This window comes from Microtus oregoni, unplaced genomic scaffold, assembly GCF_018167655.1.
Source record: "Microtus oregoni isolate MIOR12 unplaced genomic scaffold, Mior012 000008F_ref0000371, whole genome shotgun sequence".
NCBI classification, from domain to species: Eukaryota; Metazoa; Chordata; class Mammalia; order Rodentia; family Cricetidae; genus Microtus; species Microtus oregoni.
Genome location: NW_024543067.1, coordinates 41,523,272 through 41,536,784, shown reverse-complemented (window position 1 = coordinate 41,536,784; position 13,513 = coordinate 41,523,272). Strand labels below are relative to the sequence as shown.

The 13,513-nt window shown below is 45.5% G+C and overlaps 1 pseudogene; it reads left to right on the top strand.

Annotated features, from left to right (window-relative positions):
- The first annotated feature begins 11,934 nt into the window (after positions 1–11,934).
- The window catches only part of LOC121451362, an 88,348-nt pseudogene continuing 86,769 nt past the window's right edge, over positions 11,935–13,513 (top strand).

Genomic DNA, 13,513 nt, shown 5'->3' with positions numbered 1-13,513 from the left:
TTTTCAGTTTCAGGAGGTCCCATTTATTAATTGTTTTGAGAAGTTTTTTCCTGTAATTTTTTTATTTTTATTTTTTTAAAAAACAAACAATCTTTTTTCATTATATATACCAATCCAAGGTCGCACTCCCTCCCCTCCTCCCATTCCCTTCACTTACCCCTGATGGAGGAAGGTCATTGGCTAATAAAGGAACTGCCTTGGCCCATTTTATTGGTTAGAAGGTAGGTGGGAGGAGTAGACAAAACAGAACGCTGGGAGGAAGAGGAAGTGAGCAGAGGAAGTGAGCTCAGACTCGACAGCTCTCCTCTCAGGAGCAGATGCCTGAAAGAGACGCTATGCCCCGCTCCCGGGCAGACACACGCCATGAAGCAAGCCGCCAGGTTAGACATGCTGAACCTTTCCCGGTAAGACCGATGCTCACTGATTATTAGAGATGGGTTGATTGGGATAACAGAATTAGCCAGTAAGGGCTAGGGCTAAAGGGCCAAGCAGTGTTTAAAAGAATACAGTGTCTGTGTAATTATTTCGGGGAATAAGCTAGCCGAGCAGGCCGCCGGGGTGCTGGGAACGCAGCCCCGCTGCCCTTATTACTACATACCCCTTTCCCACCTCCCCATCCACTCGTCAGAGAGGGTAAGGCACATTGCTTTGGGGATGTTTCAATGCCCTACTATATTTAGGCTGAGCAAGGTATCCATCCTAAAAGAATGGGTTCCCAAAAAGCCGGTACCTGCAGTAGGGATAAATTCTGGTGCCATTGCCAGTGGCCCCTCAGTCTGCCCCCACCATGCAACTGTCAACCATATTCAGAGGGACTAGTTTGGTCCTATGTTGTTCCTTCCCAGTTTGGCTGGTGTTGGTGTTCTCCCATTAGCTCAGGTAGACTGTTCCAGTGGCTGTACCTATCATGGTCTTGATCTTTTTGCTCATATTTTTTGAGAAGTTTTTTATGTACCCCTTGGCCCTATGTATGTAGTCCCTGATTCTTTTGCTACTGTGGTGTGTGCTTTTGGTGTCACGTGCACATACCTATGCCACAAACATGCTTCCCCTGCAAAACTTCTGGGAACATGATAGCCTTTTATTCATTTTGAGCTGATTATTGTAGATGGGACAAAATAAATATTTCTTATGCTTGTAGATATCCCATTCTACCAATATCAGTTGTTTGGGAACATATGTATTCTCTTGGCATCTAACTATGGACACAAGGATTTATTTCTGGGCTCTCTACTCTATTTCAGCAATTTAGAAGTCTTGATTGCTTAGTACCATGTTATTTTGGTTATTATAGTATTATGATATGTTCAAAAGCAGGGAGTGTAATACTTCAGTTCTTCAATTTTATTCATTTTGTTCATAATTGCTTTAGCTTATTTGTGGTCTTTCTTGGTTCCATGTGAGTTTGGGATTCTTTTTGATTTCTGTGAAAGTTTTTGTTGGAATCCTATTGGTTCTGCTATTTCTCTGGAGGGTCCTGGAGACTTACCCAACAACTGTCATCCACCTTAAGTACAGGTGAGTCTAGGCTAATCAAACATTTCTCAAGGGAGTATAAAAGTGCTGAGTCTGTTGAGTGTTTAGTTGGTGGCTGGGACCATGTTATCCCTCAGAAGAATGCAGAGATTAACACAATCCATGAACTTCATGAGGCTGACACACAAAGATCTCTTCTAATTCTCAGGCAGCACTCACACAGCTCAAAAGTTCAAAGTCAGAATAAAGCATATGGGCTCGGCAACCAAGATCATGTGGGTTTGGGTCTCTTGGCCATTTTTGAATATTTACCAAGCTTTCGTCTTCTCTTTTGCTAAACTGGATTAATAATCTTCAGCTTCATATATCATAGTGAGTTTATATATCAAAAGAGCCAATGTATGTTAAGCACCTAGCAAGCAATGTATCCTCAAAAGACACTGTTCAAATACTTTCTTACATACTTGTGAACCGCTCCAAGAGATTATTTCACCTATGAAATAATGTTTTAGTCATGAAAAGACCACAATAATAGTCCATGGTTTTCTATCAGTTATTTTGCTGTATTGATGACAACAGCAACAGAGCATGTTGTCTAAATGCAGTCTCCCTTGGCTATGCATCTTGATGTTCTGTGTCTGCTGGAAGTAGTATCTGATAGATAGCAATACAACAATAAGGGTAGGACTTCCAGCTAACTGCAGAGCAATGATCCCTCTCGCAACACCGTCTTCTTGCTGTTCATTGCTAAGAGTGTGTCCACGAAGTGGCCGAGGCTCGTCAGATGTTTTGGGGTTTCTATGTGTGTGCTTTATCATTCCTTCTATAACTTGGGGTGTGTGAGAATTATTCTCCAACTGAAGGACAGGAGACAGTGGTATCCTTATCTTCATAGCACGTACTATTTTTCTGAAAATGAAAAATAAAATTCTACTTTGAATCCAAAGTGGTGGTATTTAGGGCACAGACACTTTGGAAGACTGAGCCTTGGGGCATAAGTCCTTGCATCTCTCCAAGGTTAGGAGCTAGCTTTAAGTTACCAGAGCTACTATTTGGGGCCAGAAAAGCACCACAGGACAAGTAATGGAGTTATCTGATTCACAACAGTCTTCTTGGTCAGAATAAATGAGTTAGCTTCCTGGGGGCAGAGCTAGTGCTCCTCTGCAGAGATAATGGCTCCACACACTGGAGAGGAGTCAACTCAGAGCAACTTGAATGCCCCAGTCAGGCTGCTGTGAACCCTCAATCAGATAGCCACTTGCCAGGCTTTGAGAAAGCCCCCTGGCTAGAACATGGCACTCTTGTTGAGAGAGTCTCCTTTTCTTTTAGTAATGTGTCTGTAGGGTAAACATCGTGCCTGGCTCATGAGAAGAAAATATCTGTAGCTCAAGAACTCTGCTAGGAGAAGCCTTTCCCCCCCCCCCGCCCCCCCACCAAGAGTTTGGAGTTATGCAGGTTCTCCTGAAGATCTGATACTCAGTAAGGAAGGGCCTTCCTTCCCAAAGGAAGCCTGGCTTTAGTGTCCCAGTACCTACATTAGTGTCACTGCTTAGCTACTGTCCCCTCTCCTGTGATTGCTCCCTGCCATTTTCTCAAATTGATGCAGGGAGGGGAACAGGCCTTTTTGAGGGCTGACTAGTCTACCACACACCAGTGTTCTTGGCTTATTTTAATATTTTTGACAACTTAATGAGGTCGTGGCTACTTCTAGAGTCATCTTCCAGACTAAGAAGCCGAGGCTCAGAAGTAAAGTTCATTGTGTCATACTTCTCTGTTAACAGCGGACGAGTGGCTGAGCTAGGAACAGAGCCCAGTCTTCTCCAATGATCTCCGGGTCCCTGCCTCTGCAGAGCGGTAGAGCTTTGATCACAGGAAGTCCTACTCCAGACACAGTAGATAAGTCTCCTGACATTTTCTGGGCCTCAAGCAAAAAGCCAAACATTCCTGCTCTGATATAGGGCTGAAAATAAACAGAGTTTATTAACTATAAACACAGTACATAAATAACAGGGCTGTTGGCTGTGCAGGTTAGTAGGAAGCCCAGAGATTTGGGATCAGACCTGAGGTGCTGCAATGTGGGCTCTGGCCGTGTGGACACAAGAATGGTGTTCTCCCCAGGAGCTCTGCTCAGCCTTTGGTCTTTTGGACTCTGTTTTCTCATCGTCACATGGAATTGTGGTGAAGATGAGGGGGTGCTGTGGTTATAAACTTAGAGTTCAGCACCAAGAAGCCCAGGTATGTGATTCATATTTTCTTTTTGTCCTTTCTCCTTCCCTCTCCTTTCTTATCCCTGCTCCCTCTTTTCTGATGCTTTGATTCTTACTCAGAGTGTGTGTGATTTGTGTGACTGTGAGCATCTTCCAGAGGACATCCTAAACACATCTGTGAGCATCTTCCAGAGGACATCCTAAACACCTCAGCCGATAGATGTTAACTATTGCTGTATATCTAGTTCCACATTATAGATCTCTTATGTGTGAAGGGGAGCTATCCAGTCCCTTTAAAACATTGCCAGCCAACACCCTGCAGTTTTCTAGAAGGAACCCAGAATAGACACAGTGCTTCTACTGGGCCAGACCTGTACCAGGCAAGCCTTAGAAACAGGTTTGTTCCCAGTACAACAGGAAGCTCTTGCCTCCTCTCTGGGGGTGCGTATGGCCATGAGAGCCGACTTGCCGAGTTTCTCCACACAGGAAGGTGGAGCCCTGGAAAGGAGGTGGCCCCTGAAGCTGTGCAGCAGCTGGTTTCTGTCCCTCCACTTGACTGTGTTGTCAGGTAGCCTGTCCTCATTTTTACGCCATCTCTTCTCATGTGGCCCCAACTTAGCGGTGGCAGTGGAAGAGAGAGTTGATGGTGGATGGTGCCGTGAGAAAGGGCTAGTGCTTACTGTCCTCGACAGAAACCCAAAGTGGAAATCCTGGCTTAAGTGTCTTCCTGCTTCGCTTGCTCCTGGGTCATGTTTGCCCCATCCTGTTTGAGTTCGTCTTGTCTTCAGCTCCAGTTCATGGAAATTCCCCGAAAACTTGTTTCGTAGGTTATTCACATTGCGCCCTCCCCAGCTGACATACAGCATCAATGTGAGTTTGCTCCTCCTCTGTTCTTTTGATGCTCAATGTTGAGAGAAAAGCAGAATCAAGACAGCATATGATAGATGTGAGTGCGGAGAGAGGCAGAGGCGAGCTCGGCCAAGGTGAGGTGAAGGTTGCTGCGACTGAAATTCCCATTTCTCATGACAGTGTTTCTCTACCATTGCTTTAGATTGTGGTCACAAAGTATTGAGGGGGGGGGGAATGAGGGAGGTAGAGAGAGGAAGGGAGGGAGAGAAAGAGAGAGAGAGCTGAAAATAGGGGTGGATCAGAGTCCATCTTCTCCTGAAGAGTTTCCTCTTTAAGTTTGCTGAGGATATCTAGGAAACTGAGGATCACAATCATAAGGTCAGGGTCAGTGACACCCTGTTCAGAGAGATTACTAAGTCCTTGTATCTTCTCAACATGGAAGCTCCCGCCCTCCTTGCTTTCCTTGGAACACTGGGTCAGAGCTATGTGAATGCTCCCTGACACTTGCCTTAGTATTCTTGGGGTCTAGCTTTGTAGTAGGCTTCAATAAAAATGATCGTTATTTGATGAGTTACTCCAGTTTTGACATTATTTTGAATTACTCGGAGAATCTCAGTGGACCATGGACATGCCAACACCACCCTTGTGTTTGATCGTTGACCTCTTGTGATGATGTGATTTTCAGCACACAGGGCTCTGCTCTCCTCTGTAAGAGTCTGTGCTTGTACCATGACTCTCCGTTCACTGCAGGAATCTGCCCCTGGAGAACCACGTACCAGCTTTTCCCAAGAGCTTTTCTCTGTGCCTGGAACACACAGCCCCAGCGGTATCGCCACCTCTTGGGCTCTGTTCTCTGTAGGTTACCTTCACAGCGCCTTGCTCTGCCTGTGCCTTACCGTGTGCATCTTCCTCTGCCTGTGCCTTACCGTGTTCGCTCCTGCCCCCTCCAAAGTCAAAGGCTTTTATCTTGCAGGTTTTGAGGATTCCAGAGACATATATTCACAGTTCTGAACCAGAGCTGTGAGGGTGGCAGTAGCAGTTGTAGTTCATATCTTCAGAGAAAATAAGGATGGGCGACCCTGTGTCTCCCCACCCCCACCACTTTTGAGACAGGGTCAACCAAACTCATTTCTTGAGTGTTACAAAACTTTTTGGACCATAACTGTCTATACTATAGATTCTATAGCTAAATTAATTCTGTGTGTTCGTCCTCATCAAATCACTCTCTTCTTTTCCTATGTCCTTTGCTGGCCACTTCCCCTGGTTCCTAAGCTGCACCCCAACAGTCATCACTTCATCCCAATCAATCAGTGCCTTTACTGGCATTAAGCCTAACAGCATCTTCCATGTGTTCCTTCCCAGCGACTTTTTTGCACCTCATCTCTCCTTTACCGGCACTGTTTTCCATGACTTTCTGGTCTCTGTCACCTTTCATTTTGATCCTTCACTTACAACAGGATCTTTAAATATTAAAAAAAATCCTCATCAGGATACACAGACATTGCAATATAATCTAACTTGTAGTAATGATCTACACAGCCTGCCGAGCTTTGACCCCTGCCTACCTGCCTCCTTCTCTGTCTTATGAGGTCCCTTACCTTTTAGAACACTATATCTTGGAAGTCACGTGACTTGATGTGATTTGTGCATGCTGCCTCTGTTGCGGGAAATGACCTTCCCTCTTGTCCATCTGGCAGATGACTACTCCAATCTGGCCAGAGCGTCATTCCAGGGTGTCTGTCATTGGGCTCCCCTGAACAGTCGGCAGCGTACCACTTGTGATGTGCGCTTCATCCAGGAACACATCTGGCTTTGTCCTATCCCATTGTTCTCTCTGGGTCTGGGCCTGCTTTCTGCTCCCACTTTAAGATTTTGATTTAATTACAGCACAGATCAACTGTGGAATGGCACAAGTACTTGTCGTCAGAGAGATGGCCCTCTCTAGATGGATAGATGTTCTCCATTTGGGTTTTTATATTTAATTGTGTTATTATTTTGCTTACATAAGTCATACACTATCATTAGACAGCTTTTGTAGTTTGGTATTAATCTTTTAACCATCTTCCTATGTGTACGATACAGACTTAATGCCCAAATATTGGCATCTATTTGTACAAGCAGGCACACATATAAACATAACCATCATGGGCCTTTTCAGAAATGGTTTTGTTTGCAGACAGGGAGTAAAAGCCTTTGGCCACTGCTGTCAGTAGCTTCAGTTACAAGCAGAAATTGTAGACCCTTCTGTTGGCTACAACTCCGGACAGAAAGCAGGTCTTGCCCTGGTGTGGGCAGCTAAGAGGAAATTTTGTTTAAAGCAGACATTCTTGTCTCACACCCCACGCCTTTTTTGATGGTGTTCTGGAGCCTGCCTTCTGCTGGGGCCCTGGAATGACTTCCCGCTGTCTTTCAGCTGCTGCCAGATTGAACGAGTGAGCTAAACTTTCAGTTCTCACAAGGAAACACCCTGAGTGGGCGCCAGAGACCCCGCCATCCTTGGGGACTCCACAGCTCCACGGTGCTGTCGGAAATCCTGTATCCCTGCCTTGGAAGTTGCAGCTTTTCCAGGGACAGCTCAGCCAAGAGACCCGAAGGCCCCTCCCTCTCAGCCCCCACGGACTTACTCTGGGGCTGCTTGATATGCAGCCCGCACCCACTCAACATAATGCGCCTTTACCTGCCAATGTGCTTTGAGGGATATTGTTAGCATTAAATTTTCCATTTCCATTTTCATGCTTGACATAATTGAGGAATGAATGCTCTTATGAAAATTAAACTTGTGGTTCTCCTGGGCTGCTGTAACCCTGTTAAAATGTAATGTGATTTTTGATGCTTCTTCTTGAGGTTTTATTAAATAGAATATCAGGATGACTAATTCCCCGGGCCTAAATGCAGGCTGGGAAAGCAGCATTATTGATAGGGCTGCGTCCAAATGGTCCTCTGTGCTCAGCCTCTAATGGCCTAATAATGCATTATACTTGAAACAGAAATACTTTGGGTTGTAGTGCTTATTGCCATTAGTGAAAACACCTGGATGCTCCATTCATCAAGGTTACATCCAATGGGGCCCATTTGTTTATTAGGCTGTCAGTAAACATCTTTATTTGGTCTGGGTTCAGCCACATTTGGCCACCCTGGAGAGATCTCAGATCCAGCCAGGGGATTTCTTGTGGTTTCTTGTGATTAGTTTTTTCATTAAAAAAAAAAAAAGGCAAGCTAATGAAAAGTTAGGGGAGGCTTTATAAAGAACACATTTTGCCTCCTGTAATCTGTGGGGATGGCAGCAAAGATCAGGGAGGCAGTTCCTGAATGTTCTTTCTTTCAGCAGCTGCTGATGGGGCAACTGGGCCTCCTTCCAGCTGGGGAGCGAGTGTGGACCAGTTTCAGATTCCCTAGTTCCTCCTGAGGTCTGTGTGTTGTTTCGCTCGTCCCTGCAGCCTCTGGACACAGAGCGTGGCCACTCCTCCTGGAGGGGTAAATCTATGTCCATAAAATTTCTCCTGGACACAGACCATGGCCTCTCCTCCTTTAAGAGTAAATCTGTCTAGCATGGAATTCCTCTTTTGTGGTATTTAGGGAGTTTCTCATATTCCCTGGCCAGACACTTCCTAATTTAGAAATTTCACTTCAAAAGACCTTAGCAATAACTAGGAATGCTCCAGGATGCTTTTTGTTTTAAAAGCTGATTTTAGGGGAATAATATACATGGACTATAGAACATCAATTGTTTTAAAGAGACAAACATGCTAATTGTCTTGATTTGGTCACTATACATTGAATACATACATTGAACTATTACTTTGTGCCCCGTAAACATGAGTAATTACCGTGCCAGTTAAAACATCACTATTGAAAGAAACCACTAATACAGATTAATACATTTGGCCATATGTAATCCCATCAAGTCAAGATGGAAACCCACCAATACTTACTAGGAGCTGTTCACACAAAATACAGCTCTCACTTCTGAGGGAATAAGAGACTATTGGTTCTGAGTGAAATATGAGTGACTAGGGGTTGAGAACACAGGCTTTGGCTGGTACTAGTCATAGATTATAATGTGGACTTTGTATAGTTTCAGAACAAAAAGGAATCACAGATCAAGGAATTTAGCACATTCATGGGTAGGGCCATGGTAAGTTGGTTACAGCGAAATGGGAAAGCGTGACTATAGTTCCTAGATGCCATCTGATGACACGCTCAGCTTAGATGGGTGGAAGTCAGTAGTCTGCTATATAGGTTGAAACAGTTTTTTGTGACTGTTGAAAGAAAGTTCCACTGAACACAGAGCTGGGCATGGAATGGGTGTTAAGGAAACTTAAGACAGTAGACCCTTTAATACAATTCCTCATGTTGTAGTGACCCGCCAACCATAAAATTATTTTTGTTGCTACTTCATAACTATAATTTTGCTGTGGTGATGAATCATAATTTAAATAACTGTTTTCCAATAGGCTTGGGTGACCCCTATGGAAGGGTTCTTAGACCCCAAGGGGTCACGACCCACAGATTGAGAACCCCTAGGAAGACAATCCGTCTCTGGATCTGTAGCCTAAATCATTTCACGATCATCGTCTAATCGGCCACCTAGCTTTGGAGAATCTTAAGCATAGGCATGGCATATTTTTTCCTGGGAACTTCAGCTTATACAGTCTTACTCCCGTCCTTCCTGATGCCTCTCTGGAGTCCTACAGTTCAGATCCCAGCTATCTGTCATGAGGTTTTGCATTTGTAAACCACCCAGGTCTAGTCATAAAAGAGACTCACCCAGCATTTCCTCTCAAAAAAAAAAAAAGCCTTTAAACAGACTGTAAACCTTTGCATTTCAGACCTGACAGGAACGCACTGAGGGCTGAGGGAGGAACAGGATATACAGGATAAATAACACAAATGGTTGCAACCAGAATTTGTTGCTGCCCTCCTGAGGCGCTTGTCTGTGGCAACTATGAAAACACTGTATTATGCAAACATATGCACACACCTCAGATTGTATTATATGCAGGGAATACTGAATTTGCATAATTGAAAATGTGTTTCAGGCATATTCCAGATTTATCACCTGGAACTGGAGCAAAAGAGGTGGACATGTGTTAGCTCTTTGAAAAAACCTGCTTGGGAAAGATTCAGGTGCCAGAGCCTGTGTTCAGGAAGGAGGGTGGCGTCCATAGCGGCCAGGTCAGAATTGGCTGAAGGAGCAGGAGTCAGGGGTCGACTTGACCTAAAGACAAGGAATGGACGGTCTGCCTTGAGGGGGAATTAGGTGGCTCACATCACAGAGATAGCAAGTGGCCTCTCTTAGCAGGGTTTAGCTTGCAGTCTCTGGTGCTAGAAGGAGCAGGGTAGAAAGTCACTCCCTGGGAGGTGGAGATCAATGGATTGCCTTCTGCATCCTAAGCACCACGAGAAGTTTCCAGCCCCACTGCTGGGTGTCAGTGGCAAGGAAAGTCTCTACACCTGCTGCTTTGAGCACCCATCTGGCTTTATTGGACAGAAATGTGCTTTTGACCAGAATCCATTATTAGGGAGTCTTCTTTCAGGTTTCAAAGATAAACAGGAGTGGGTTAAGAGTGAGATGTGAGTCTAGGAAAGGGTCTCAGGCCTGAGTTTCAATGATCAGACAGTTCTTTACTAGTCTAGTTATATGGGATAGCTTTTTCCAACTCCCCTGACCTCACTTTACTCATCTGTACAATGGAGTGGAGATGGTCGCAGTATGTGTCCCACAGAACTGTCATGGAGGATAAATGAGGTGGCATGCACAAACCACAGCATAGATCCTGCCACAGGGCATCACAGATTCCGTTAGTATCAGATGTCCTGCTGGCTTGCCTGCTTGGGCAAGATGTCCAATTAAGTTTTCAGGAACTATAATACCATAGCACCAATAGTAATCGCGGCAGGAATGGGGGCTGTGCCTCAAAATCAGAAATTCTGGAGTCTTCTTCAAGGCTGTCTGTTTGGTGGTCCAAGCAGGATCTGTGCAAATGTGCCTTCTCTCGCAGTTGTTTAAGAGTTTACAAGAAGAGATTCATGTCTCAGTAAAGGAAAATAACCATTTCTCAGTTGTAAGAGCTCACAGGGCACAAAGGATGGGAAAACAGTGTGTAGGACCAAGGGATAAAGGTGACCTCTGTGTCCTTTTAGATGAGGGGGTAAGGATGCCTCAAGATCCCCAAAGCTTTGGGGTGTGTGTCAAGGGCAGACTGCTGTATGTATATAAGGAGTATCTGGGCCAGAGATTGTTCCTGGTACAGCATGTGAGTGGACCTAGGACTTTCTCTGTCATGGAGAACAACACAGCCATGGCAAATACAGATAGCAACACAGGGAGCTCGCAGGATCATGGCAACTGGGGTGGAACAGTGACTTTTGTAGTCAGATCCAAGACTTGAAGGGAACTGGGCTTCTCAGTGTGTGTCTAGAAGCCAGCGCTATTGGCCGGCTCCTTGGCAAGTCCGTGAGAAGTCCCACTGTGGTACAGACACATCCCAGAAGGGACTGGGATGAGGATGATGTTCCTGGGGATTTGTTTTCCACCATGTGACAGAGGTCCCTCTACTAGAAATGACAGCAATGGAAAGATACGAACAACCGAGCTCATGGATGAAGAGTCGTGCTGACTTTAATGTCCTTCGACAAAAAAAATCCACAGAGAAGCTGAGCATGGCTGGTAGATGAAGGAGGTGAGAATGTTTTCCAGTGTAGGGTTAAGACAGCCCCTTGAGGGGGCGGGGTTTGCCTTGGGCGAATGCCTACAGATAAATGGGCACGCGGGAGGCAGCTCCGTCCTTTTTTCCTTCCTACCTCCTGTGCCACGCGGGAACTTCGGTTCTGTAAGTTTATCATTAAAGTGTAAATATTCTTTAATTTCTGCATTGCATTTATTTACGCCGATACATTCCAGGAAGTGTGGCCAGGTGCAGTGAAGATCCTCTTACAGCTTGTTATTAGGGCAGAAGGACATATTTACAAAGCGAGTCAGAGCTGAGCACCAATTGCTGGCCTCTTAGATACAGAGAGTGCCCCGGACTACCGATAACAGTTTTGGAGCTAAGGGTTCTCATGCTAGGGTTATATTCATTACAGACATACCATCAAAGGTGGTATGTGATGAGAATAGAGCCTGGATCCCAGAAAACAGGGATTTTGCAAAAATAGTTCCTCCCATCAAGCCTAGTGCAAGGGATATTTTAAAACAGGCCTGGAAATGAGATAGGTGTGGGTGTTAGGCCAGGGGTGTTGGCCCTGTCTAAGGGCTACAGAACACGGGAGGGAGGTGGACAGGTAGAGAACACAGAGCCCCTGCAGACAGAGTTGGGAAGGATGCAGGGAGACCATTCAATGACCCAAGTGGGACATTATAGCGTCTGGAAATACCTGAGCAAGACAGGTGACAGTGGAAATGAAGCACTGGTTGCTCTTGCTCTTTAGTGGCTTGGCTGCAAGGAGACTTCAGAAAGATGGCCTCAACGAGAAGATCGTTCTTGTTGTGAGAGTCCCAGGAAGCCTGGATGGGCCAGCGCCACAACCCTCCAGTCACCACAGAACATCAAATGTGATTGTTTCCTGGAGGGAAGAAAAGGAAAACTTGTCAGAGAGTCAGTGCATCATCGGGATAGCTGAGGATGCTTCGCCACGTCAGCGCTTCTGTGCATCAAGTTTCACCCGGTTTCACCTGCCTGTACATTGTAGGTTGGCAGGAAGCTCTTTGCCCTTGGCTGAAGCTCCACTCAGAGATACAAGCCTGTGGCTAAACATAAAGGGCATCTTGGAGCTGCTGTGCTGTGGAAAAATCCTTTCATACACTGGGAAGATGTGTTGCTCTCATTGGTTTAATAAAGAGCCAACTGGCCAATAGGTAGGCAGGAAGAAGTTAGGTGGGAGAACCAGACTGGGAGAATGCTGGGAAGAAGAAGGGCTGAGTCACCAGCCAGATGCAGAGGAAGCAGGAGATGAACACACTGTGCTGAAAAAAGCTACTGCCACATGGTAGAGCACTGATAAAAAAATGGGTTAATTTAAGTAGTAAGAGCTAGTTAGTGACAAGCTATCAGCCAAGCTTCATAATTAATAATAACTCTCTGTGTTGGTTATTTGGGAGCTGGCTGGTGGGCAGAAACTTCAGCCAGCACTGCTATATTTTGGATGTGTCTGAAGACTTGGACCCCAAGTGGACATACTTAGTTTTGAAGATTGTGGAGCCTTAGCAAGGTAGGGTTTTTCCGGAGGAAGTAGGTCATAGCTGGCAAGCCTTATGAGTTCTATGGCTCAGACCTGAATCCTGAATTCTGATGACAATGATATAGCCAGTTGTGTCCCATTCCTGCTGCCCCAGCTACAGAGTATTCTGTGCTTAGCGTCGCAGCATTATGGTTTATCAAAGGTCATGAATGGTGAAGCCTGCTGGTAGTTCCTCCATGGGCTTGTGAGTGCAGTGCTGAGGTGGAGTGCTGCTTGGCCAAGGGAACCTCCCATGAGTAGGGTACAGGTGGCGAATCAAGCCACTGAACTCTGATCTCACAGTTCTGGGTCACTGTGCCCTTCCAGGGATCCTCTCCTGGCTTCAAGCTGTCCTTCCTGCCTGAAGGAGATGAGACCCTGGGAGACAGACATGTCCTAGTATTGGACTTGAAATTCCTGCTACCTTTTGGGCTAATACATCATGCATGGCTAGCTAGTAAGTTGATGGGAAGAATGAAAAGGGGAGAAAGATATGTCAGAGAAGGTTTTAAAAGTAGCTTGGAGTCCTTTTAGTTACACAGAGGAGTGTTAAACAATAGGCTGGATCCAGGGCTTCCCTCTCTGCTGGTGCTGGAGGAGTTTCTTGCTTCTCTGATCATCTCCTTGTCTTGATTGTGAGCATTGAGCACCGGGTCTTCATCTTTTTCTGTAGCCTGGATAATCAGGAATGTTGAATTCTTCTTTACCATCCTTCCCCTGGACCACTTGTGACTCCTGGCATTGAGGGCAGTGACTGAAAA